Source organism: Spermophilus citellus (genome assembly GCF_964194105.1).
Source record: "Spermophilus citellus genome assembly, chromosome: 13".
NCBI lineage: Eukaryota > Metazoa > Chordata > Mammalia > Rodentia > Sciuridae > Spermophilus > Spermophilus citellus.
In genome coordinates this window covers 11,257,478-11,283,646 of record NC_138193.1, presented here as the reverse complement: position 1 = coordinate 11,283,646, position 26,169 = coordinate 11,257,478, and the positions used below count along the sequence as shown (strand labels likewise).

General features: G+C 38.6%; 1 protein-coding gene across 1 annotated transcript in view; it reads left to right on the top strand.

Annotated features, from left to right (window-relative positions):
* The first annotated feature begins 5,561 nt into the window (after nt 1-5,561).
* Nucleotides 5,562-26,169, top strand: part of TSGA10 (testis specific 10) — a 108,508-nt gene continuing 87,900 nt past the window's right edge. The window contains exons 1-2 of the mRNA XM_081265374.1: nt 5,562-6,106; nt 14,515-14,643. The gene's annotated coding sequence lies outside the window, so the exon portion shown is untranslated. The remainder of the gene's footprint in view (nt 6,107-14,514; nt 14,644-26,169) is intronic.

Sequence of the window (26,169 nt, the reverse complement as noted above, 5' to 3'; positions counted from 1 at the left end):
AAATACATGCTGAAACAATTAAAGTTGAAGGATCATATCTGCAACTTGCTCTCAAATTGTTTAGCAATAGGTAAGTACAGAGAGAAAGTAAAATATGTAAAATGTTAAACACTGTTGAATCTAGGAGGTGAAGGATAAAAAACTGTGAAGCTTATTATTCTTGTTACAGTTCTATAAAGTTAAAACATTTTCAAACTATAAAATTGGAATAAAGCTTATAAAACACTAATAAAACCCTATAAAACAACATATTGCATTTGAAATAAATCTAAAATAATGGTAATTTATTTAATTATCAATTTGCACATTAAACTTCATTCTAATAGAGGAATTAGAGAAGAACCAAATATCAGGGCAGATTTGTCCATGAAAGTCTCACTTTAACTTCCTCCAGAGTCCTGAGGACATGAAGGAATAACAAGTGTGTTGGGGCTTCTTTGGCCCAGCATTCAGGTTGCTATTCAAGAGGAAATCTTGAATGTGTATAGAAGAATAAAGGTTCATGAAGATTAAATCAATTTAGACAAAAAGAACAAAGAGGCTTATCTTATCAGATATTAATATATGCTACAAAATCAAAGTAACAAAAGCAATCTTGTACAGGTGCAGAAACAAATAAAGGAAGAAAAGAACATGACAGAGCTGCAACTTGGACCTAGGTATGTTCATGAACCTCACATGTGCTACAGGAGACACTATAAGGCAATGGAGATTGAGCTCACTAAGTTTGGTATGTTGGCACTGTGAACACTGGCTCACCATGTGGACCATGAAGCAATCACATAGGATCCTGTGAAAGTAAAGCAGGATCCCTATCTTACATATAAAAGTAAAGTTCAAATGTAGAAAAGACCTGAATGTGAATGGTAGAACTAAAAATACAATTGAAGAAAACAGAACAATTTGTTTGTCACCTTGGGGTGGAGAAGGATTTCTTTCTTTCCTTTTTTGGAGAAGGATTTATTGAACAAGACTTAAAGAATTTAGATTGGAGTCCTCATAAGTAACAATTCCTATCAGTGAAAAAACCATACATAAAAAGGAATAAAAGTTTGAAAGGAGATATTTGCTATCTAAAGATGACAGGCATAATAGCTGCAGTATTGGAAAGAACTACAAATCAATAAGAATAAAGAAAACCCAAGAGAAAAATAGGCAAAGGATATAAAGACATAATTCATAGATTGAGGAATCCCAAGTGTGTTATGAATACATAAGAGATGTTCAAATTTAGTAGGAATTGGAAATTCAAGTTTACTGACATTATGGTCGACTAGAAAAGTGGATAGTACTGAACATTAAGGAGAATGTGGTATGACATGAAACCTTGTGCACTGCAGGTGGAGTCATTTTTTACTCTTCTTTATCTTATATTCCATGTCCAGTCTGTCAATGGATCCTGTTTCTACTTCTACCATGGCCTATACTGTAGTTTTCTAACAGTTTTGCTTTTATTTTTATTTTTTAGTTGTGGTTGGACACAATATCTTTATATATTTATTTATTTTTATGTGGTGCTGAGGATCAAACCCAGGGCCCCGCACTTGCTAGGTGAGCGCTCTACCGCTGAGCCACATCTCCAGCCCCAGCCCCAGTTTTGCTTTTTAAAACATAAGCCAGATCACATCAATCTCCACTCAGCATACTCTAGTTGCTTTCCATCTCAGACAAAAAGCCAAATTCTCTACATATCTAGTCCTCACCTGTGGGAGGCAGAATAATGGCCCCCAAAGACCAGCTGACCCAGAGGTGGGAAGATGACACTGGATTAGTTGGGTGGCACCAATATAATCACAGGGGTCTCTGTAAGTGAATGAGGAAGGGAAGAAGGTAGGTGTTAGAGTGATATAATGTGGGAAGGACTTGTTGACTTTGAAGACAGACAAGGACTACAAGCCAGGGAATCATGAGCAGCCTATAGAAGTTGAAAAGGCAAGAAATCTTAGTTTTAGCTCAGTAAGAACCAATTTGGATTTCTAACCTTAAGAACCATATAATAGGGGCTGTGGCTGTGGCTCAGTGGCAGCGCACGTGCCTGGTATGTGTGAGGCACTGGGTCAATTCTCAGCAACCACATATTAAAAAAAAATAAAGATCTATCATCAACTAAAAAATATTAAAAAATAACCATATAATAATAAACTTATATTGTTTAAAGCATTAAGTTTGTGGCAAATTGTAGCAACAGAAAACTAACATACCAGTTAACACTCTCCCCTAGCCCTCTTTTCTCCTGCCCCAGCTGTATGAGCTCACTAATGTTCTTAAAGTATGTGCTGTGGGAAATCCGCATCTGCTTCCAGTCTTTGAACTAATCATTCCCTCAGATGGTAACAACTGTTAAACTGCAAATTACTTCCATTGGAGATAATTAGTGACATGGAACCTCAAACTATGGCGATCTGATTAGCTTCTGTTTCCAGTCACAGGGGAGCAATGGGAACCAGATTTATGCTCATACTTTCCCATTTAAAAATATAGACAAACTGTATTGGACAATAGGCTGTGCGAGAGAGTGATCACTGAGAGAAAGAAAATAAAGAAGGTGAGTCCTCTGAAAGCAAATTATTTGGAATTTTCAGGCTTCAGCACAGAAGAAGTGAACCCAGAGTGTGGTCATTTTAATGAACTGAGAAGACAGAGTTTAGAGTTTGGAGAGGCTAGAGTCTGTGGAGAGGAAAGATATACAGAGTGGAAAAGCACTCTAGGGTCTGAAGAGGATTCCCCTCGATTCTTCAGCTGAGTGCTGATTAGTACATGTATGGAAGGAAAAATGTGAAGTCTGGGAAACAGCCACCTAAAAAGAGAAGGCAGAATAATCCAGAGCTTACACAGGACAAGGGATGATTTACATTGTCACCAGAATGGAAAGACCTCCTAATATTTGAGGTATTGGGTAGAATGCTCAGAAAGTTATTGACTCAGTATAGGGTCCAAATCATCCAAAACTAAAGATTACATAGAATATAAACAAACCATAAAAGCTAACCACTATTTAGCACTGTCCAGTAGAACTATTTGTAGTGATGGAAATATTCTATACCTATGTTCTATATGGTAGCCACTAGCTACATGTGGCTTTTGGTACATGAAATGTGGACATTACAAATAAAATTTAATTTTATCAACTCAGATTCAAATAGTCACATGTAGACAGTGGCACTATTTTGGATGTTACAGTTTTTTTGTTTTGTTTTGAGTACTAGGAATTGAACCCAGGGTGCCTAACCACTAAGCCACAACCTCGTCCCTTTTCATTTTTTGAGACTGGGTCTCAGTAAGTTACTTAGGGCCTCACTAAATTGCTGAGGCTGGCTTTGAATTTGTGATCCTCCTGCCTCAGCCTCCCAACCTGCTGGGATTAAAGGTGTGCGCTACCATGCCTGGCTTGGATGGTGCAGTTCTGAAGGATCAAACTCTTTCCAAATAACCTTATTCATCTTAGAAGAAAGTCAAACATATTTAAAGAACACACACACACTTCAGCATCCCAAAATGTAATATCTGAAATGTTTGGCAATCAAACTTTAGTAGGCATGAAAACAAGCAGAAATAAAATTATAAACAAATCCAGAAGTGACACTTAAAATATAATTAGTATACAACTAAGTAACTTAAATATTTTAAATATAGTCCATATTTTCAAGAAAATAGAGTAATCCATGAGCATGATACAGTGTGAAATGAAAGATTTTTTTTTAAAAACCAAACTTCCAGAGATGAAAAACACAATTTCCAACATGAAGCATATTGTGGGTGGGGTTAACACTACCAAAGGATGAACCGAAAAATCCCAAGATACAGCAATAGAGGGCTGGGGATGTAGCTCAGTGGTAGAGCACTTGCCTAACTCCTGTCAGGCCCTGGGTTCCACCCCCAGCACCATTTAAAAAATGAACAGACCTTTAGTAAACTGTGGCACAACATCAAGTAGCTTAACATGTATGTCTGAAGTCTCAGATTTTTTTTTTTTTTTTTTTTTTTTTGAGGAAACCAAGAGTGGCACAGGGGGGAAAAAAAAGGCAAAGCAGAGTTTTTTTCTGGTAAAGCTTTTGAAATGACGGAGAAACCAAAGGTTTAGAAAATCCAGACCTTAGAGCAATAAAGAAGTTATAGGAAATTTTCACTTTCTTAAGATAGGGGAGTAAGTGAATAGTCTATAATAGGAAAATAAATTAAAATCTTGATGCCTTCTTTTGGCCTTCAAAATATCTTCTCTCTATATTCTTTCCCAAGAATCTGTGGTAACATCTGGGAGCATATATAAATGCTTAAATTTTTTATTCCTATATTAATAAAATTTTCCATTTCCTATATTAATAATTCTCCTCCCCCTGAAGTCTTCAATTGCAATGGATAGATTTTTGTTTTGTTTTGGTTCTAGGGATTGAACTCTTGGCCTCCCACAGTGGCAAGCACATGCTTCCACTAAACTACACACCCAGCTCAACTGCTAGTTTTTAAACTAGTACATTCTTCCTCATTTGTTTTCCACGCCACATGACACTCTTCTATTCAAAATAATCTTATATCTAAAGAGGATACCAGATTATACATCATTTCCCCTAAATTTTTAGGATAGTCTTTGAAAGCCCATGCTCCTTCATTACTTATTTTATCAATCAGGTATAATATTTGACAGGAAATGTGCTCCCTGGGTATTCCCATCTCTTTGTCTAAAATAACAGGAACATTTAATTTGCTAGTATCTAGTTATAAAGTATGGGTATGTGTAAATAAATGTTACAAAATTTTAAAAACATAATGACATAAACATTTTATGGAACAACCCCAGGGATTTGAAAAACAAGATACTTAGATTTAAGTACTTTTCTAAAGAAATTTGTTTTAACATAAAAGTTGCTTACCCCTGCAAATAATGTTTGGTTAAAAAAAAATGAGCACTCACCAAGAAACAGGAATTGTTAGTTTTCTCAAACATGAACTTATTTTTGACAGGCACAGACTTATACCGCATCAAAAAAACTGGAGACCGTGGAAAACAAAAACAAAAACAAATGTCTATGTTATCTGTGGGAAAAGACAAAGAGACAACATCAACAATGCGGTTCAGATGCTACTGGGTTATTTAAGAAGGGTGGAACATGTTAAGAAACAAAAGATAATATTTTTTTTAAGTTAGGCTTCAAAAAATTGGCAAAATAACACAGAGCTCATTTCTCCACTTGAACATTTTTTACGCAATTGGATGGCCAAAAATACTACACAGGTTAAGTTAGAGTGTTCCCAGATTGAAGACTCCAAATTAAGAGAAAATTGAAGGATATTAACCAAGGGGAAAAAAAAATCAATACTCTATAAAACATCACGTGAGGTTGTCTATCTTTCTTTGTTAACTATCACCCATTTTTCTGGGAAGGGGACTTGGAGGAGGCCTGGGAATCTGGGCTTTCATTCCTATTTTTGCCACCTCCCAATACCAGCCTGACTCCATCGTGCAGGGCTGACGGAGGTCATGGGTGCACGGCTTCCCTGGACGGGAGGCTGCCCGGGCTCACCGGGACCGGCGGGCTCGTTCCCTGGAGGCTGCAGTGGGAGGACCCAACCTGGAGGCTCCCTCAGGAACAGCCTCCTGGCTGTGGCAGGAGCCGCGCCGAAGAGCAACTCTGGGGAGTAACCGTTTCACTGAACGTAAGTCCAGAACGATGCCCGATCCCTAGGAAAAGTGACACAAAGCCACTGCCTCAAGCAGCAGGTGTCCCAGAGCTGAGGGACCGCCAGCAAGAGACTGCACCGCGCATGCGCGTTCCATCCAGGTGCGGCAGCCGCGGCTGGAGCCAGAAAGTGGTGGGGTAGGGGTCTCGCTGATGGTTACTAGGAAACGGGACGCTCAGGGTCCGGCGTCTGGACGCAGCGTGGGCTTGCGCCTGCGCGGCGCGAATGGGCGGGGAAGAGCCTCTCCTGGGCTCCCTATACCGCGAGCAGGTGGATGTACGCGTCGCTACGTGCGTGGGTGCACGCGCACGGCTTGTAGTCCCCGCGAGAGGGCGAGTGGAGCCAGCTACGCGTGCGCACGGGGACTGGGGGCGCGCCGGACGGAAGCGGAGCGGAGGCGCCGGGGAGGTGGAAGTAGAGCCCCCCTCAGGTACAGAGCGTGGAGGGCGGGGCCGACGGCGCGCAGGCGGGCGCTAACCGCCCCGGCCGACCTCCGGTCGGGGCCCGCTTTTCTCCGCCTTCGCAGGGGCGGGGCCGGGCTGATTTTTGGGATGGGCAGGGAGGAGAAAGGGGCGGAGGATGGAGGCCGGGCGGGACCTGGATCTCTCCTGGCGGCCCTGGCCAGGCAGTCGCAGGGATGAGCTCCGGGGAGGATGGCGGGCCAGAGAGGTCCCCGGAGCTCCAGGTAGAAGCAGCGCGCCAGGGTGGGGAAACGCCGCTCTCGGGCCGGGAGGCCTCCGACGGGGAGGCTGCAAGAGGGCTCTGTGGGGGGACCGGGGGCTGAGGGCCCAGTGGGTGTTCTCTGCCGCAGCCGCTGTGAGGGGCAGTAGCGGGCCGAGTCGCGGGCCAGGAAAGCCCTCGGGCGGCTCAGCCTGCCCTTGTGGTTGTTTGTGGGGAGCTTAGGGTTGAGCCCAGTTCCTATGGTGACCGCTTCGCTTCCCTTCCTGCCACGGCTGTCCGCTGGGTTGGTCTGCTTAGAAACGCGCTGGAGTGGAGCGGAGACTTTTGGAAGTCAGATTTAGCGTTGAGTCTACCTCTTTCTGACTCCCAGGCTCACTTTTCAGTCTCCCTTATAGACTTCGATATTATTTGGTCGTTTGCATAGTATAATTTCAGCAGGAATTGGACACAGGAGAGTCAGGGTACGTTGGCTTTTGTTTGAAAAGCTATTGTAGGTCTCAAATATGCGGTTTTCATGGACTCAACACCTAAAATCATCCCCGCCCCCGAATAAAATTAAGTATTCTGGCTTCTTTGAAACTTTGCACAGAAGACAGTGTTCTAGCGTTTTCCTTTTTCCATTTCGGGACTTTTTGTCCCAGGATGTGTTTTGTTTTAAATGTCTTCTACCAGCTTTCAGCATGTCAAGTTCAATTTGGTTTTTCTTGTAAGGAAGACAATCGGTTTGTAAATTAAATAAATAGGTTATTTATAAGAGAAAGGGAAGAATCACATCTCTGCCTCCAAGATAAAACTGATTCTTGTTTATATTTTAATTGATTAACGGACTAAACCTTTTGATCTTAATTCATCTAGTTAATTCTCAATAATTAACATTAATGAATTTACTAGAGAATTAACATTAACGAAACATTTCAGACTCTAAACGTAGGCATTATTTAATGGTAGCTTCAAAATATATCTCATTTACTTTCTGAAGAAAATATAATTAGGAGTAGACATTCTCTGAGCTCTCTTTTCTGCCTTCTTTTTCAGTTGCTTAGAGCAGGTTGTTCTAGGATGATTTGATTTAAACTCCTCCATATGCAGAGGTAGTTAGAGCAAGTGCAGTTATTCATCTCTTTACACATCACAGGCTCTTTTTTCCCCCCATAGATAAACGCTTGCCCAACTTCCTTGCCTTTCCTTGTAGTTTCACAGTCTTTAACATGAACATGTATGTTATAGTTTAGCTTGTTTTTGAATTCCATATAAATGGAATTTTACTGAGTACTGTTTTGCATCTTCTTTACTCAGCATTGTTTTTAAGATTTGTCCTTATTGTTGCTTGTAGTTAGTTTGCTGATTAGTGTTCCCTTGTTAAAACACACCACCATTTATCTATCTTAAGAATGTATAGATTTTATACAGTTTGGGGCCATTACAAATTATGTTGCTGTAAACATCCTTATATCTGCATCCCAGGATAATATTTTGAAGTGAGTGAGTTAGTAAGGTAGTTCTTTTTGTCTTAGTTATGTTCTTAGCAACAGTTTGTTATGTTACTAAATCCTTTTAGCATAGAGAAGCCTCCTGAAAACAACTATTTAATCCCTTCTTGTGTTTCCAAGAGATCTTGGTAAACACTACCTCTCTGAAGAGAGTAGCTTTGAAGACACAACTTATTTCTTTACTCTATGGTTAGGAGTGTAGAAAAGAGAAGAGCTTGGGGTTTGGATGGAATTATTGGAGAGATTATTGAAAGAAGATCTAGTAAAATTTAATTTTTTAGTGAAACAGAAGATCAAAGGGACCTAAGTCTAAATACAAAATTCATTTATGTTTTATATACATCTTATACACATCTCCTGAAAGTGATTTTATCAGTGTTTTTGGTGCACCCAATTAGAGATTATTTCTTTTTTTGTTAAGTTAAACTGTTACTTTACTATTTTTTAAATGAATTCACAAAATATTCACTTGTTACAAATATAAAAATTTGAAAATTATTCATCAAATTTGTGTGGTTTCTACACCCTTTGACTTTTCCTTCCTATTCAAAGTGTCTATAATTCTAAACTTTTGGAAAGAACTTTTGGAACTTCCCCACATTTCTACCCCTTCTTTCTTTTTTTAATATATTTTTTAGTTGTCAATGGACTTTTATTTTATTAATATGCAGTGCTGAGAATTGAACCCAATGCCTCACACATACTAGGCAAGCACTCTACCACTGAGCCACAACCTCAGCTCCACATTTTATCCAAATCTTCACCTATCCTTGCTTTTCTCATCCTTGTCCCAGAGGACAGTGTGCACTCTTCATGTGGGTTGTCTCATATTTCCTCATTCTTTCTTCTTCATCTCTTAACATTAACCCAAGTCTTAGGAATGGTTGTGTGTATACTTTGGGGCTTCTTCACCTGAGGCCATGGACCTTAAGGAGTTTTTGAACTCCCTGAAATTGTAAACTTTTGTGGGTATAGGTTGCACATCACTTATCTGAAATGCTTGAAATCAGAAGACCAGGTTTTGGATTTCAAAAAAAAAATGCATAAGCATAATGAAACATCTTGGGGATGGGACCTAAGTCTAAATTCAAAATTCATTTATGTTTCATATACATTTTATACACATGTCCTGAAGGTAATTTTATACAGTGTTTTTGGTGTACCCACATTTTCATTTCAGCCCCAGACATGAATTCACATGTGGAATATTTTACTTACGGTGGTACTGTTGTCAAAAAATTTCAGAGTTTGGAGCATTTTGGGATTTGGATTTTTCAGACTAGGGATGCTCAATCTGTATTTGCATTTTCCTGAGGGAAGAACCCAGGGCTTTTGCTTGATTCTTAAGTGGGTCCTTGAGAATTAAGAAACATATTTTTCTCCTCTTATAATGACCCTTCTGTAACCTTGGTATTCCTCCAACTTTCACTTTTCTTCTTTTCAACTATGCTTCCTAAAAGAAGTTTACATTTTCCACTTCTCTTTACTCCTCATTCATTCATTAGTCCTCTTTAGACTTTTCCCTTCTTCCCCGCCACTGAAACTACTTTGTTTAAATAATCAAAATTCATTATTTTGAAAACTATAGAATAAATGTTTTACTAAGCAACTTTGTGGTGGGCATTTATCAGGCATTGGAGATATACTTGTGACAAGAACCTAGTGTCTTGGATGGTATATAATAGGGAAAGACAGATAATAAACATGTGAATTAATTAAACAATGTAATTTCATTTATTTATTTATTTATTTATTTATTTATTATTGGCGGACACAACATCTTTGTTTGTATGTGGTGCTGAGAATCAAACCTGGGCCACACGCAGGCCAGGCAAGCGCGCTACCGCTTGAGCCACATCCCCAGCCCCTAAACAATGTAATTTCAAGTAGTGATAAACACAAATCGCTTAAATAGACAGTGACTAGGAAAGAAGCTACTTTAGATGAGAAGGCAGGAAAGACCCTGTGGTATTCAAGCCAAAGGGCTGAGGATGAAAAGGAGCCAACTATGCAAAGGGCTGAGGAGAAAATATTCCTGATGGGAAAAGCAAGGGCAGAGGCCTTGAAGAGAAATGAGATTGGCATGACTTGGTTCATTTGGGCTGCTCTAACAAAATACTATCTACCTGGTAGCTTGTGAACAACAGAAATTTTTATTCTCACAGTTCTGGAGGCTGGGAAATTCAAGATCATAGTATTAGCAGATTTCATGTTTGGTGAGGGCCTATTTCCTGTTTCATAGATACTTTCAGGACATTTGCACAGGCAAAGGAGTTCCTAGGGGCTTTTTTTTTTTTTTTAAGGGCAATTAATTTTGACCTAATACTTCCCAAATACTACAACTCACCCCCATCCCTGGTTTTTGTTTTGGTGTTGGGGATGGAACTCCGGTCCTCAGGCATGTTAAGCAGGTATTCTACTGCTGAACTACACTCTCAGCCCTGGTACCTCTTAATATAACCATTTTGGGGGTTAGGATTTCAACATGAGAATTGAGGAGGAACAAATATTCAGTATAGCAGTGCATTAGAGGAACAGAAAGAAAACAAAGCTAGCAGGTGAACAAAGAAGAGAGTGCCAAGTCTTTTAAGTGAAGGCAGGGCCCAAATCATGTAGGACCATAAAAAGTTTGGATTTTATTTTTTGGATTTTATTGCAGTAGGAGCCACTGGAGTGTTTTCAAATGGTATTAATTTTACTCTTTTTTTTTTTTTTAAACAGTTTGGAGATTTAATCCAGGGCCTTGTGCCTGCTAGACAAGACTTTATCACTGAGCTACAGCCCCAACTGGTATCTTGTCATTTTAAAATGATTGATTTGATTTTAGTATGGAGAATAAGCTGTAGGGAGTAATAAAAGCAGTGGAAAGACCAGAAGAAAATTTGAAGTAATCTAGGTGGGAGATGATGACGACTTCGACTCAGGCGGTGTAATAAAAATGTACAGAAGTGAGTGGATTTAAGATATATTTTAGAGGTGGGACCAACAGGACTTGCTGATAGAGTACGTGAGTGTTGGGGAAATTAAAAATGACTACTCCTTTTTTGACCTTGGGTACATGCACAAGTGATGGTGCCATTTGACACAGAGAAGACTGGAGTGGAGGCATGGCTGAGAGAGCAGGGGTACAGGTGAGGGTTTAAGAGGTCTATGTTAGACTTGTTAAAGTTGCCACAGTGTGGACATCCAGTAAAAGCAATATCACGTGTTCAGTGCTTAGCGGTATGTTCATGGTTTTTGGGGGAATGGAGAGTAGATCCTAAGTCTTTGGTTGGGAGGGGCAGTAAGTCAGAAACACTTTTTTTGTTGCTCTTTTCTCTGTCTTCTTTTAGCATACATACGCAATAATTTCATGTGGCAGCAATCATGCTGTGTTGTAATTTTTTTTTTCTTGGTACTGGGGATTGAAGGTTGGGGGTACCCAACCACTGAGCCACCTCCCCAGCCCTATTTCACTGAGTTGCTTAGTACCTTGCCATTGCTAAGGCTGGCTTTGAATTCTCAATCCTCCTGCCTCAATCTTTCAAGCTGCTGGGATCACAGGCTTGTGCCACTGCACCCAGCCTGTATTTTAAATTTCTGATTTATTTTTCCTGGACTTCCCTAGACTAATTGAAGGTTGAAATTGTAGGTTTTTATTTGTTTTCCATTTTTTATCCCCATACACTAATATTATTGATTTTTTTTCATATTTTAGCTATTTGAAAATTTGTCTGATCAGTGAATAAATGTGACTATTACAATTGGATAGCATGAACTAAAACAGTGATTTGAGAGAGTTTTGTGAAAAGATCAGAAGGATGTGATGGCTGATTAGATAAATAAAGAGAGGAATTAGTAATAATAATAATGGTAAATAATAATACTTATAGTGTTTATTATGTACCAGGCACTATTCGAAGAGCTTTAATGTATACCAATTCATTTAACCCTCACATAACTCTATGAGGTAGGCACTCTTTTTGTCACCCCTAGTGATCAGATGAGGAAACCATGGCTAGAGAAGTAATGTGCCCAGTGTCATGCAACTAAGAAAGTGCAGAATTAGGGTTATGAACATTGGCAGTCTGATAGCAAAATATGTGCTCTTAATCACCGTGCTTGCTACTTCCCAATGGAGAATAAACTTCGCATTTGCATTCTCTGTATGAGATCTGTACAGAAATACCACATTCTATTCTTATGGATATTGATGTTAAAGGTCACTGGAATGTATAAGATACTCAGGTGTCTCAAGGTGTAGGAACTGGCAGGCCAGGTGTGAGGATTTCAGGTACAATAATCTCTCTCCCCATCAGCCATATTGCCTCCAAAGCTAGTGTGGGGGGTGGTAAGTAGCAAGTCCAACATGATTGCTCATGATTGTTCAGTGGATTTGTGGTTGCTTCCTGTTTTTAATTCTTAGACTAGCCTTATAGGTAATTGTGTAGAATTTCTATTTGACTAGTTTACCAAAGAGAAGGAAAAATTCAATTTTGTCTGCTTTGCATACTGTGTATCAACCTCAACAGATTTTATTGACACCTTATTTATTTAGGTACCAGGGATTGAACCCAGGGGTGCTTAACCACTGAGCCACATCCCCAGCCCTTTTTATTTTTTTATTTTGAGACAGGGTCTCACTAAGTTACTTAGGGCCTCCCTAAATTGCTAAGTCTGGTTTTGAACTTGCAATCCTCCTGCCTTAGCCTCCCGAGCCATTGGGATTATAGGTGTGCTCCACTGATCCTGGCACCTTCTTATTTTATAAAGAACAGTGTTGATGGAGACACAACTTTTGGACACTGCTTGTTCTTAAGATTTTGATAAATGTATGAGAAAGACATACCTAGAAAAAATAATAACTACATAAATTGTTCTATATTTAGTAAGACAGAAGTCTCAATGAAATTTAATTATTTAATGGATAAGATAGAGAAAACCTGGAGAATATGAAATTGAAGACAAGCATTAAAAGTATCTAGTTAAATGGAGAAAAATGCATATAAGTGTATGTAAGAAGATGTGTAGAATACTTTGTCTTTACTAGAGGGGTTCTTGGAAGTGCCAAGTAGGAGATAAGTTTGGAAAAGTGGGAAGAGAACAAATTATGTTGGGCAGGCTTAGACTTTATTTAAATAGATCCTTGCAATTCAAGATGTCCTACTAGCCAAATAGGGACTACAGGGCAGCTTTTTACAAATGTAGAATCTCAGGCTACTGTATATAAGGGTCTGTATTTAAACAAGATTCCCATGTGAGTCATATGTTCACTAAAATTTAAACAGTCTTGCTGAAGTGAGAAATCATTTCATTACCCTAAGTTGAATGTTTATAACTAGAAATACACTTCCCAACAGAAACTTGTAAGAAATGATAGGATTCTGATTTAGCCCATAAAAGACTAAATGATTCATGATTTCAAATATTCTGTGAGATTTTATGCTGACATTCCAGATGGTGCAATAATTATTGAAATGGACATAAAAGGAGATCTGTATTTTATTTAGAGAAAGGAAAAAAGGAAACTAAATCCAACAGTTTGCTTATTAAGTGCCAGGTTGCACAAGATGCAACACAAGACCAGTCAATAGAGAGATTTTAATTCTATAATTCACCAAGGGATATTTTGGATAACAGCAGCTGTGTTGGAAAGAAAGATCTAGGATGCTCATAGTAAATTTTTACTTTCTTTACATAATGGTATCCTTGATTCATGGAAAGAAAATTTTTCCCTTAATAACACAATCTTTAAGGTATGTTATCAGATTAAAAAAAGCTCAATGTGGAGGAGTATGTATAGTATACTAAAGTGGAAAATCTTCAACATTGTCATTTTATACATGTGCAAATGTATTTGTGGGTTGAACTCCTAGAAATGGAATTATTTGGACAGAAGCTCTATATACTTTTGTAATGTTAGTAGATATTTACACAACTGTTCTCAATAAATACTCTATCAATTTATACTACCACCACTGATTTATTAGGATGCTGAATTATATATCCAATTTATTGATCTTTGCCAAGGTAATGGTTAAATGAATAAATGTGACTATTTTGTGTTCTAATTTGTACAGTAAAGATGGAACATTTCTGTAAATGCCTATGGTCTTTACCAATTTTTGTATTAGGGCATCTCTTCTTCCTTTTTTATTATGTATATATTAGGGAATTATGTATATATTAGGGAAATTTGTTCTTTATGAAAGGGTAGCAAACATTTTGCTTAATATACAATAGCAACAGTAAACTTGTAGCTAGTGGCTACACAGGCCTAGACATAGACTGCTGCATTTGCTACTTTCTCATATTTCCTTAGAACAGTGATAAGATAGGGCATCTCTTCTTTGAAAAACATGTTCAAGTTTATAGTTTTATATTTAGAAAACATACAGATAATGTTTTATAATGCAAGTTTAAGAAAATAACTTGTTCTTTTGATCACTGGCTCATAGTTAAAAACAATTTAAAACATCATCTAGGGCTGAGGATATAGCTCAGTTGGTAGAATACTCGCCTCGCATGCGCAAGGCCATGGGTTCAATCCCTGGTAACCCCCCCCCCCACCAAAAAAAAATCATCCAATAAAGAATGTTACGAATTCTCAAAATTTATTGATAATCATGAGAAATCACAGTTTTTTTTGAAAATGAATGCCTCTGTTATTTCCCATTCTTTCCTCTAGGTTACCACCAAAGAACATCATTTTGGTTTAGGGGCTCCAGTTTCTGAAGCTGAAAAATACCAGAATACTCTCCAACTAGAACAAGAAGTGAGAAACCAAGATAGATTCATCTCTACACTGAAATTACAGGTTACCTTTAGTTTACATGTATCTTTTTCTGAATCTATTTGGGATGGGGTCCTATTTTAAAACAAGAAAATGGAGAATAAATAATTACTAATTCAGAGCTTATTTACATCTAATGGGTCTCAAATAATTCCTTTTTTATCTTAAGTATTTTGACATGCATAGAGTCAGAGCCACTGAGTGCAGACTATGTGCCAAGAGTTGTATCAGGTGCTTTTAAGTACATAATCTCACTTAATCTTTTCAAGTCTTATGAAATGGTGATGTTATTTCTCTTTGCAGATATGGGAGGTAAAGTTCAAAGAGGTTAAATAATTATGAATTTGGACAGCTAGGATTACTCTGAATTTCCAAGTTAGTTGATATTTGAACCCAGTCCTCTGAACTCCAAGTTCAGTACTGTTTCTGTTTTTGTACCTTGTACATGATATAGCTGTTAGTAAAGGCTATTAAAAGGGACTACTGCAAAGATAGAGTAGACTTACCTTTTCCTATTCCTCTCACTAAGTATAGCTGGTAACTCTGAACAGTATATATAAAACAAACAAAAGAACAATGAAAAGTAGACAGAAGAAGGATGACTGGTTAGGATTTTAAGACACAAAGAATAACATGTAGTGAGTTATCATATTTTCCTTTTCTCCATATATCCCAGAAAGAATGCTGTAATAACTGGCAACTGGACATGACAATGAGTGTAACCCAAAATAGACCCCCCCCACCCCCAGAATAAAACAAACAAACCTCTCCTGAACTAAAGAACTAGGAGTGGGAGAGCCCCACAAAGCAGACAGTTTTTAATCATTAACTGCTTATTCCAAACACCATAGAAAAAACTAGAGCCCAGTTCCCACCTGCAAAGGCCAAGTAGAGAGCCTAGACTCTGATCCTGGCTAGGTTGTAACAAAGAACCTCAAATGTGCATCCTTGGACCACATTTCCCACCTCCTAGCCCCAGCCAGTATGGTATCAAAGAAGGCTGAATGAGGAATAAGGACTTCCATCCACACCAGGCAGTAAGGAGGCCCCAGCCTCATGGTGTCAGTGGAGACCACATAGGGAGCCAAGACATCTACTCCCATCTTGTAGTAAGAGGTATCCCTTCTACTTGCTAGGGTGGTGACAAAGGAGGCCTCCTGCCGGGTCAGAACTCTTACCACTTCTCTGCAGTAGCAGGGCCAACCACCATCAAGTCAGTGGAGGACGTGAGGATCTGTAACAAACTGCTTCTGTTCTTCCTAGCTCTGGTGGTAATAGCAGAGGTCTAGTGGAGAACCTGAACTCCCACCTCTGCCTTCAGTAACAGGGAGCCTGTACTCCTCAGTCTGGTGGTTCCACCCCAACCTAGCAGCAGTGAGACAGTGTCCCACTTTCCTAGCAGGAGCAAAGTTATAGGAAGCTTATGAAAATAAAAAAAATCAGAAAGTGATAGTACCAGGTCTCAAAGAAATTTACTTGTCATCACAAGAATTAAAACTGTTGAGAAAAGACAAGAGAAGCCAGCATTGAAATGCAACTTGTTACAGTTGTCTGACAAGGATTTTTAAGGCATTCATCATGTAAGTGTTTCAACAAACAAATATGAGCCCACTTGAAGGTTGTCAGGGATTTGGTGGGAGGGAGAGACAAATAGGTAGGTGGTGTACTGGACTTTTTAGGACAGTGAAGCTATTCTGTATGATATATCAGAATGGACACATGTCATTGTACATTTTTCAAAATCCAGAGAATGTGCAATACCAAGAGTGAACCCTAGTATAAAACTATGGACCTTAGTTAATGTATCATTTGCTCATCAAGTTTACCACACTAATACAAGATATAAATGATAGAGGAAACTGTTTGGGGGATAGAAGGGAGTTTGTGGAAACTCTCTATATTTCCTGATCAAACAAGAACCCTGTTGTGGAAAAAAAAAAAAAAAACAGGAGGTATGGGGATATATCTCAGTGGTAGAATGCTTACCTACATGTGCAGTGCCCTGGGTTCAATCACCTACATCACACACACACAAAAAAAAGAGAAAATGTTTTAATTTATCTGATAAGGGCTCAATATCCAGAATATCTAAAGAACTATAATTCAACCAAAACAAAACAAAACAATCCAATTTAAAAATAGGCAAGAGGGTTGGGGAGTATAATTCAATGATAGAGCACTTGTCTGAAATATACTAGGCCCTGAGTTCAAAATCCAGCACCAACAAAAGGAAGAAAATAAGCAAAGGACTTAAACAGACATAAAAATGGCTAGTAAGTACTTGAAAACATAATCAACATCACCAACCATTAAGGAAATACAAATAAAAACCATAGTGAGATATCATTTAATAGCCATTAGGATGGCTATTATCAGTATAAGAGAAAATAACAATGTTGGTGAGGATATGGAGAAACTGGAATGCTGTGTTGATGGTTGGAATACAGTTTGGTAGTTTTGCAAAATATCAGAGATAGAAAAACCGTGTAATTCAGCTAGCTATTCCATTCCTAGGTATATGCACCCAGGCATATACTCTATATAGAGTTGAAAGCAGGTGCTCAAGCAGATACTTAAACACAAATGTTCAAAACAGTATTATTCACAATAGCCAAAAATTAGAAACAACCTAAATGTCCATCAACAAATGAATGGATGACAGATTGTGTAGCTGGACTCAGTGGCATGTGCCTATATTACCATCTACTCAAGAGATTGAAATGGGAGGCTTTTTTGAGCCTCGGAGTTAAAGGCCATCCTGGGATAGTAAGACCACATCTCTTTAAAAGAAAATGAAATTCTGATATATGCTACAAAGGGTGAGCTTTGAAAACATGCTAAGTAAAATATGCCAGACACAAAAGGACAAATATTTGATTCCACATATATCTAGAATAGGCAAATTTCATAGAGACAGATCTATTAATTTTTTTTTATTTTTATTTTTTTAAAAGAGAGAGTGAGAGAGGGAGAGAGAGAGAGAGAGGAGAGAGAATTTTTTTAATATTTATATTTCAGTTTTCGGCGGACACAACATCTTTGTTTGTATGTGGTGCTGAGGATCGAACCCAGGCCGCACGCATGCCAGGCGAGCGCGCTACCGCTTGAGCCACATCCCCAGCCCCAGATCTATTATTTAATAGTGTTTTTTTGTGGGGGGAAGCTGAAAATTCTGAATGTAGATAGTAGTGATGGATGCACAACACTGAATATACTTCATGCCACTGAATTATATATTTTCAAATGGTTAAAATGGTAATTTTATGTATATTTTAGTATAAAAAAGCTTTAAAAATACGGTAAAAATACTCAGTGCTCTCAAACAAAATGGAGAAAGGAATGAATCAATGAATGTAAGAATAGAACAATAGAAATTACATAATCTGTAATGCAGTGCCTATCAAAATTCATGTGATGTTCTTCATAGAACTAGAAAAAGCAGTTCTGAAATTCATTTGAAAAAATAAGAGACCTGGAATAGCCAAAGCAATCTTTAGCAAGAAGAGCAAAGCAGGAGGCATCACAATACCACCTCAAATTATACTACACAGCTATTGTAACAAAACCAACCTGGCACTGGCACAAAAACCCGTATGAAGACCAATGAAATAGAAGACACAGAGACAAACCCATATCAGTACGGTTATCTGATAGTAGACAAAGGTGCCAAAAACCTAGGCTGGAGAAGAGAGACCATTTTTAACAAATGGTCTTGGGAAAACTGGAAATCCATATAGAGAAGAATGAAACTTGACCCCCATCTCTCACCCTGCACAAAATTCAACTCAAAGTGTATAAAGACCTAGGAATTAGACCAGAAACCCTGCAACTACTAGAAGAAAATGTAGGCCCAACACTGCAGCATGCCAGCACAGGAACCAGTTTTCATAACAAGACTCCTAAAGCACAAAAAGTAAATAAAAAATCAGTAACTGGGATGGCATTAAATTTAAAAGCTTCTGCACAGCAAAGTAAATGAGTGTGAAGAGAGCTTACAGAATGGGAGAAGATTTTTGCCACCTGCTCCTCAGGGCATTAATATCCAGGATATAGAAAGAGCTCAAAAACACCAAAAACAAAACCCTCCAAATAACCTAATCAGTGGACAAAAGAACTAAACAGTTCTCAACAGAAGAAATACAGAAGGTCACAAGTAAATGAAAAAAATGTTTAACATCTCTAGTAATTAGGGAAATGCAAATCGAACTACACTGAAATTTCATCTCCAGTCAGAATAGCAGTTATCAGGAAAACAAATATAAATTTTGGTGAGGATGTGGGGAAAAAGTTATATATTGCTGGTGGGACTGCAAATTAGTGCAACCACTCTGAAAAGTAGTATGGAGATTGTTCAAAAAATGAGGAATGGAACCATCATATGACCCAGCTGTCCCACTCCTTGAAATTTATCCAAGGTTTAAAATCAGCATACTACAGTGGTATAGCCACATCAATGTTTATAGCATCACAATTTCACAATAGCCAAGCTAGGGAGCCAACCTAGATGCCTTTCAACAGATGAATGGATAAAAGATAATTTGGTATATATACAATCAATGGAGGGTTATTCAGATATAAAGAAGGATGAAATTATGTCATTTGCCCATATATGCATGGAACTAGAGACTATCATACCAAGTGAAATAAGCCAGTCTGAGAAGGAAATGAGGAAAACTATCCCATTTACAATAACCTCAAAAAAATAAGATATTTGGCAATCAACAAAAGAGGTGAAAGATCTCTACAATGAAAACTACAGAATCCTAAAGCAAGAAATCAAAAAATACTTGAGAAGATGGAAAGATCTACCTTGCTCTTGGATAGGCAAAATTAATATTATCAAAATGACCATACTACGAAAAGCACTATTCAGATTTAATGCAATTCCAATAAAAATCCCAATGGCATTCCTCACAGAAATAGAACAAGCAATCATGAAATTCATCTGGAAAAATAAAAGACTCAAAATAGCTAAAGTAATCCTTAGCATGAAGAGTGAAGCAGGTGGCATCACTATACCAGACCTTAAACTATACTACAGAGCAATAGTATCAAAAACAGCATGGTATTGGCACCAAAACAGACTGGTAGACCAAAGGTACAGAATAGAGGACACAGAGGACCCACAAAACTACAATTATCTTATATTAGACAAAGGTGCCAAAAACATACATTGGAGAAAAGATAGCCTCTTCAACAAATGGTGGTAGGAAAACTGGAAATCCATATGCAACAAAATGAAATTAAACCCCTATCTCTCACCATGCACAAAACTCAACTCAAAGTGGATCAAGGACCTAAGAATTAAAGCAGAGACTCTCCATCTAATAGAAGAAAAAGTAGGCCCTAATCTTCATCTATAGTGCAAGAGTTAAAACCAAGAATCAATAATTGGGATGCAATCAAACTAAAGTTTCTTCTCAGCAAAAGAAACAGTCTGTGAGGTGAACAGAGAGCCTATATCCTGGGAGCAAATTTTTACCCCTCACACATCTAACAGATAGAGCACTAATAGAGCACTAATCTCTAGGGTATATAAAGAACTCAAAAAGCTAAGTACCAAAAAAAAAAAAAAAGAAAAAAAAACAAACAAACAAATAACAAATGGGCCAACGACCTGAACAGACACTTCTCAGAAGAGGATATACAATCAATCAACAAATATATGAAAAATGTTCATCATCACTAGCAATTGGAGAAATGCAAATCAAAACTACTGTAAGATATCATCTCACTCCAGTCCAGAATGGCAGCTGTTATGAAGACAAACAATAATAAGTGTTGGCAAGGATATGGGGAAAAGGTACACTCACACGTTGCTGGTGGGACTGCCAATTAGTGCAGTCAATATGGAAAGCAGTGTGGAGGTTTCTTGGAAATCTGGGAATGGAACAACCATTTGACCCTCCACTCGTCTATACCCAAGGGACAGCATACTATAGGGACACAGCCACATCAATGTTTATAGCAGCACAATTCACAATAGCTAAACTGTGGAGCCAACCTAGATGCCCTTCAGTGGATGAATGGATAAAGAAAAATTGTGGTATATATACACAATGGAATATTACTCAGCAATAAAAGAGAATAAAATCATGGCATTTGCAGGTAAATGGATGCAGTGGGAGAAGATAATGCTAAGTGAAGTTAGCCAATCCCCCCCAAAACAAATGCCAAATGTTTTCTCTGATATAAGGAGGCTGACTTATAGCGGGGTAGGGAGGGGGAGCATGGGAAGAATAGATGAATTCTAGATAGGGAAGAGGGATTGGGAGTGGGCAGGGGACTAGCAAGGATGGTGGAATGTGATAGACATCATTATCCAAAGTACATGTATGAAGACACTAAGTGGTGTCAACATACTTTATATACAACCAGAGATATGAAAAATTGGTCTGTATATGTTTAATAAGAATTGTAATGCATTCCGCAGTCATTTATTTTTTTAAAAATCAATAAAAAATTTAAACAAGTAAACACTTGTGTCCTGAAAACTACGGAGCACCAATGAAAGCAATCAAGGTCTAAACAAATGGAGAGACATGTTCATGGATTGGAAGCATCAGTGTAGTAAACAATTTCAGTTCTTTCCAAATTGATATATAGGTTTAATATAATTACCATCCAAATTTCCACTAAAACACTTTTGAAGAAGATGAAACTCGAGTCACTTTTCCTAATTTCAATATTTATAATGTAGCTACAATAATCAAGGCAGTGTTGAGAGATCATAGATAAATGATACAGAATAGAGAATCAGGATGATTTTTAAAAAACATGCAGACTGAGGTCAATGGAAGAAATGATGATGCAACAAGTGATGCTAGAGCAACTGGATATCTCTGAGAAAAAGTAAACTTCTACCTAAATCTCATATCTTATGCAAAAATCAATGCAGCAATCAGTGCAGCTAGGATAGGAGAAATTGGATTATTCATACATTCCTGTTGGGAATATGAAATGATACAAAGATTCTGGAAAATTGTTTGGGACTATTTTTAATAAGATGAGACATATAGTTACCAAATAACCCAGTGATTCTACTTCTGAGCAGAGAGGTGAAAACTTACTATTCAAAACCTATATGGACGAGGCGTGGTGGTGCATTCCTGTAATCCCATCTGCTCTGCAGGCTGTAGTAAGGGGATCATGAGTTCAGAGCCAGCCTCAGCAAAAGCAAGGTGCTAATCAAGTCACTGAGACCCTTTCTCTAAATAAAATACAAGATAGAGCTGGGGGTGTGGCTCAGTGGTTGAATGTCCCTGAGTTCATTCCTCAGTACCAAAAACAAAACAAAACAACATCAACAACAAAACTATATGTAGTTGTTCACAGCAGCTTTATTTGTTCTAGCCCCAATCAGGAAAAAAACAGTTTTCTTTAAGCAGTCCTTGGTTAAACTGTGGTGATCCATACTATGGGATTACTTAACTATAAACAAAAACAAACTATTGATTCACAATAGTGAAATGATTCTTGGGATTTGTGCTGAGTAAAAAAATTACATACTCAGCCTGTATGATTTTATATAACATTCTTAAAATGATGAAGTTACATGGATTCTACCATGCGGCCTGCGCAGTGGTTTCATTAATGAGGTTCTAGGCATTAAGTTAGTTAGAAGAGATCAAAATAAAACACACAAACCAGTACCTTATTTTACATTGCTAGGTCCGAGACGGCTAGCCTCCCTGGTTCCCGCCTCTAGCCGCCCAGCAGGGCAGCGAGGATTACTCTGGGCTAGCAGGAGAGAGAGAGAGCGAACACGCCTGGGAGTAGCCTTTTATTTGGGGGACAAGAGATTCAGGGGAGAATTCCATCCAATGAAGGTTGAGGGGGGGCTGCACTCCAAGGTCAGGGTCAGTGATTGGGTCTCCGGGGTCAGTGGTCACGCACACCCCCACACGGATGGGCTCTCTCATCAGGAAAGGGTCGGGATAGCTCCGACACAGCCAGAGCGCCTCAGGCCCTTAACGGGAGTCACCCAATCACGTGTCAGAATGGCTCTCCACAATGGATTACTGGTTGCCAAGAGTTAAAGATGAGGAGGAAAAAGATGTAAATATAAAGAGGTGGCAGGAGGGGGATCCTGCAGTGATGGAATAGCTCTGTATCTGGAGTAATTTATACATGTGGGAAATGGGGTAGAACAATTTGAACATACTGTGTCAGTGTCAAATCTTTGGGTTTAATTTAACTGTAATTGAATTGCAATTATTGGGGAAAACTGGATGAAGGGCAGAAGAGACTTCTCTGTATTACTTCTCCAACTTTCCTATGAATCTTTATTTAATTCAAAAATAAGATTTTTATTTTGGGATTCCAACATGGCGGCGGGCGCAGAGAGATCAAGTCTCTGACCTCGTCAGCTGTGCAGGCATAGGGAGTCTTAAACAACCTAAATCTGTTTGCTCAGGATCACTAGGCAATGCTGAGCTGACGTGGATCTGGGGCGAACAGTCTGGGCATCTCAGAACACACACTGAGCCCGGATCGGCTGAATTCAAGCTCCTGTTCGCCTGCTTCCCGCAGACAAACAGCTGTGACTCAGCACTAATCCATCCGGCTGAAACAACTGGTCAGCCCTTCTTATCCTAAGGAGGTAAATGCCTACCGAGCCTTCATAGGTAGTGGCCACAGGTTTGAAACGGGGCTTGGGAGAGACAGTAAGGACCCACCCGTTGCATTGGTCGCCCGGCAAAGGGAAACGAACTGTCGCCATTTGTAAGAGATACCACCATGGCAGAGATCTGACGTCATCAGACTGCTGCGGAGGAGATAACTTCATTGAAACCTGCGGCTACAGGTGTGTAATTCCCTAGCCTTCCCTCTCCACACATCGGGGAAACCTTAAGGGCCCCTCCCAGCTCTCCCGTAAGGGCCCCTCCCAGCTCTCCCGTGAGCGCGATAGCCAGAACGAGGGAATCAGAGGTGGTGCGGGACCCGCGGCGCGGAACTTCCGCTCCCACCAGTGCTGACAGCTGAGGTCTCTTGCACCAGCTACCGGGGGCGTGGCTACCAGAGGGCAAGTAAAATTCGTTGAGGATTCTCAACCCCAAGCTCTACAAACTTAGGGTCTGAGGGAATGGCAAACTGGAAGAGTGTGTCCAGTCGTTCATGAAAACAGGGCTCCCGGGAGCAGCAGACCTGGCGTGTAGCCAGTATTGTGGTGAGTGGCGCCCGTGAGAGGGGCCTGGCTAGAGGAAAAGTGGGAAGTGACTAGACACAAGAGGAGGCCCTAGGCACTCAGGATTGGAGACTCGCCCAGTCTGGGAGGAGCTGCTGCACAGTGATTGGTTCCTGCGTATTGACAGGAGAAACTTGGCCTGGTGGGCACAGCGCCACCTACTGGAAGAGAAGTTAATCAAACTCTAAGACTGCATTTATTAGTTTTTTTTTCTTTTCTCTTTTTTTTTTTGATTTGGGTTTTTATTTCATTTTCATTTTTCTTTCTTGTTGTTTTTTTAAATTTTTTTTTACAATTTTTAAAAAATTTTTTTTCTTCTAATTTTAATTTTAATTTTTTAAATTATTTTTTTTTAAATTTTTTTTCTTTTTTATTTCCTATTTTTTTCTTCTTTTGTCTTTGCATTTCTTTTCAATTATCTTATCCCCCCTTCCTTTAATTCTACCTGCTTACTCTCATTCTCTTTAGTGACGTCTTCCCTTCCCTTCTAATACCTTTCCTCCCAAGCATCAAATAAATTTATAGGAGTAAACAGTAACTCAGCAGTCAAACAGAACAAGAAGTAACATGAGCAGCTTCAAAAAGCAAGGAAGAAAAGGAGTACAAACAATGCAGGACAGCCTAAATATTCAGGAGGACCTAGAGTCATCAGAAAAATGGTCATATAAAGAACTCAAGGAACACCTTAGACAGATGGAATGGAACCTTAAAGAGGACACAAGACAGCAAATTCAAGCAGCGAAAGAACACATTGAGAATGAATTACATAAACAGATAAAAGAAGAAGTTAAGCATCTTTATCAGGAGATAGAGATTATAAAAAATAATCAAACAATAATTCTAGAAATGAAGGAAACGATAAACCAAATTAAAAACTCAATTGAGAGTATCACTAACAGAGTGGAGCAATTAGAAGCCAGAACGTCAGATAATGAAGACAAAATATATCATCTTGAAAAGAGTCTAGCCAACTCAGAAAGGCTGGTAAAAAATCACGAGAAAAACATCCAAGAGTTATGGGATAACATTAAAAAACCAAACTTACGAGTCATTGGGATAGAAGAAGGTACAGAGATTCAAACCAAGGGAATGAGTAACCTGCTGAATGAAATAATTACAGAAAACTTTCCAGAAATAAAAAAGGAAACAGATATACAAATTGAAGATGCATACAGGACACCGAGCACACAAAATCACAGTAGACCAATGCCAAGACACATTGTTATGAAGCTATCCAATATACAGAACAAAGAGAAAATATTAAAAGCTGCAAGAGAAAGGAGACAGATTACATTCATGGGTAAACCAATAAGGTTAACAATGGATTTTTCATCATAGACACTGAAAGCAAGAAGGTCATGGAACAATGTATTTCAAACACTGAAAGACAATGGATGCCAACCAAGAATTCTGTACCCAGCAAAATTAAGTTTCAGGTATGACAACGAAATAAAAATCTTTCATGATAAACAAAAGTTAAAAGAATTTGCAGCCAGAAAACCAGCATTGCAAAGCATTTTGAGCAAAACACTACACGAGGAAGAAATGAAAAACAATAACCAAAACCATCAGTGGGAAGTGCCTCAGTAAAGACAGAGGGCGAGGGGAAATATAATCATGGAGAAACAAACTAAATTTTTTTTTAAAAAAGGATAAATAATCAAACATGGATGGAAGTACAAATCATATATCAATAGTAACTCTGAATGTTAATGGCTTAAACTCTCCGATAAAGCGACATAGGCTGGTATCATGGATTAAAAAAACAAATCCAACAATATGCTGCCTCCAGGAGACACATCTGATTGGAAAAGACATACACAGGCTGAAGGTGAAAGGATGGGAAAAAATATACCACGCACACGGTCCTCGTAAGCAAGCAGGGGTGGCCATTCTCATATCGAATAAAATCGACTTCAAGACTAAGTTAATCAAAAGGGATAAAGAAGGACATTATATACTGTTAAAGGGAACCATTCACCAACAAGACATAACAATTATCAATATTTATGCACCAAATAATGGTGGTGCGACATTCATAAAACAAATTCTCCTCAAGTTCAAGAATCAAATAGACCACAACACAATAATTATGGGTGACTTCGACACACCTCTCTCACCATTGGACAGATCCTCCAAACAAAAGTTGAATAAAGAAACTATAGAACTCAATATCACAATCAATAACCTAGACTTAACTGACATATATAGAATATATCAACCATCATCAAATGGATATACTTTTTTCTCAGCAGCTCATGGATCCTTCTCAAAAATAGACCATATATTATGCCATAGGGCAACCCTCAGTAAATATAAAGGGGTGGAGATAATACCATGCATTTTATCTGATCATAATGGAA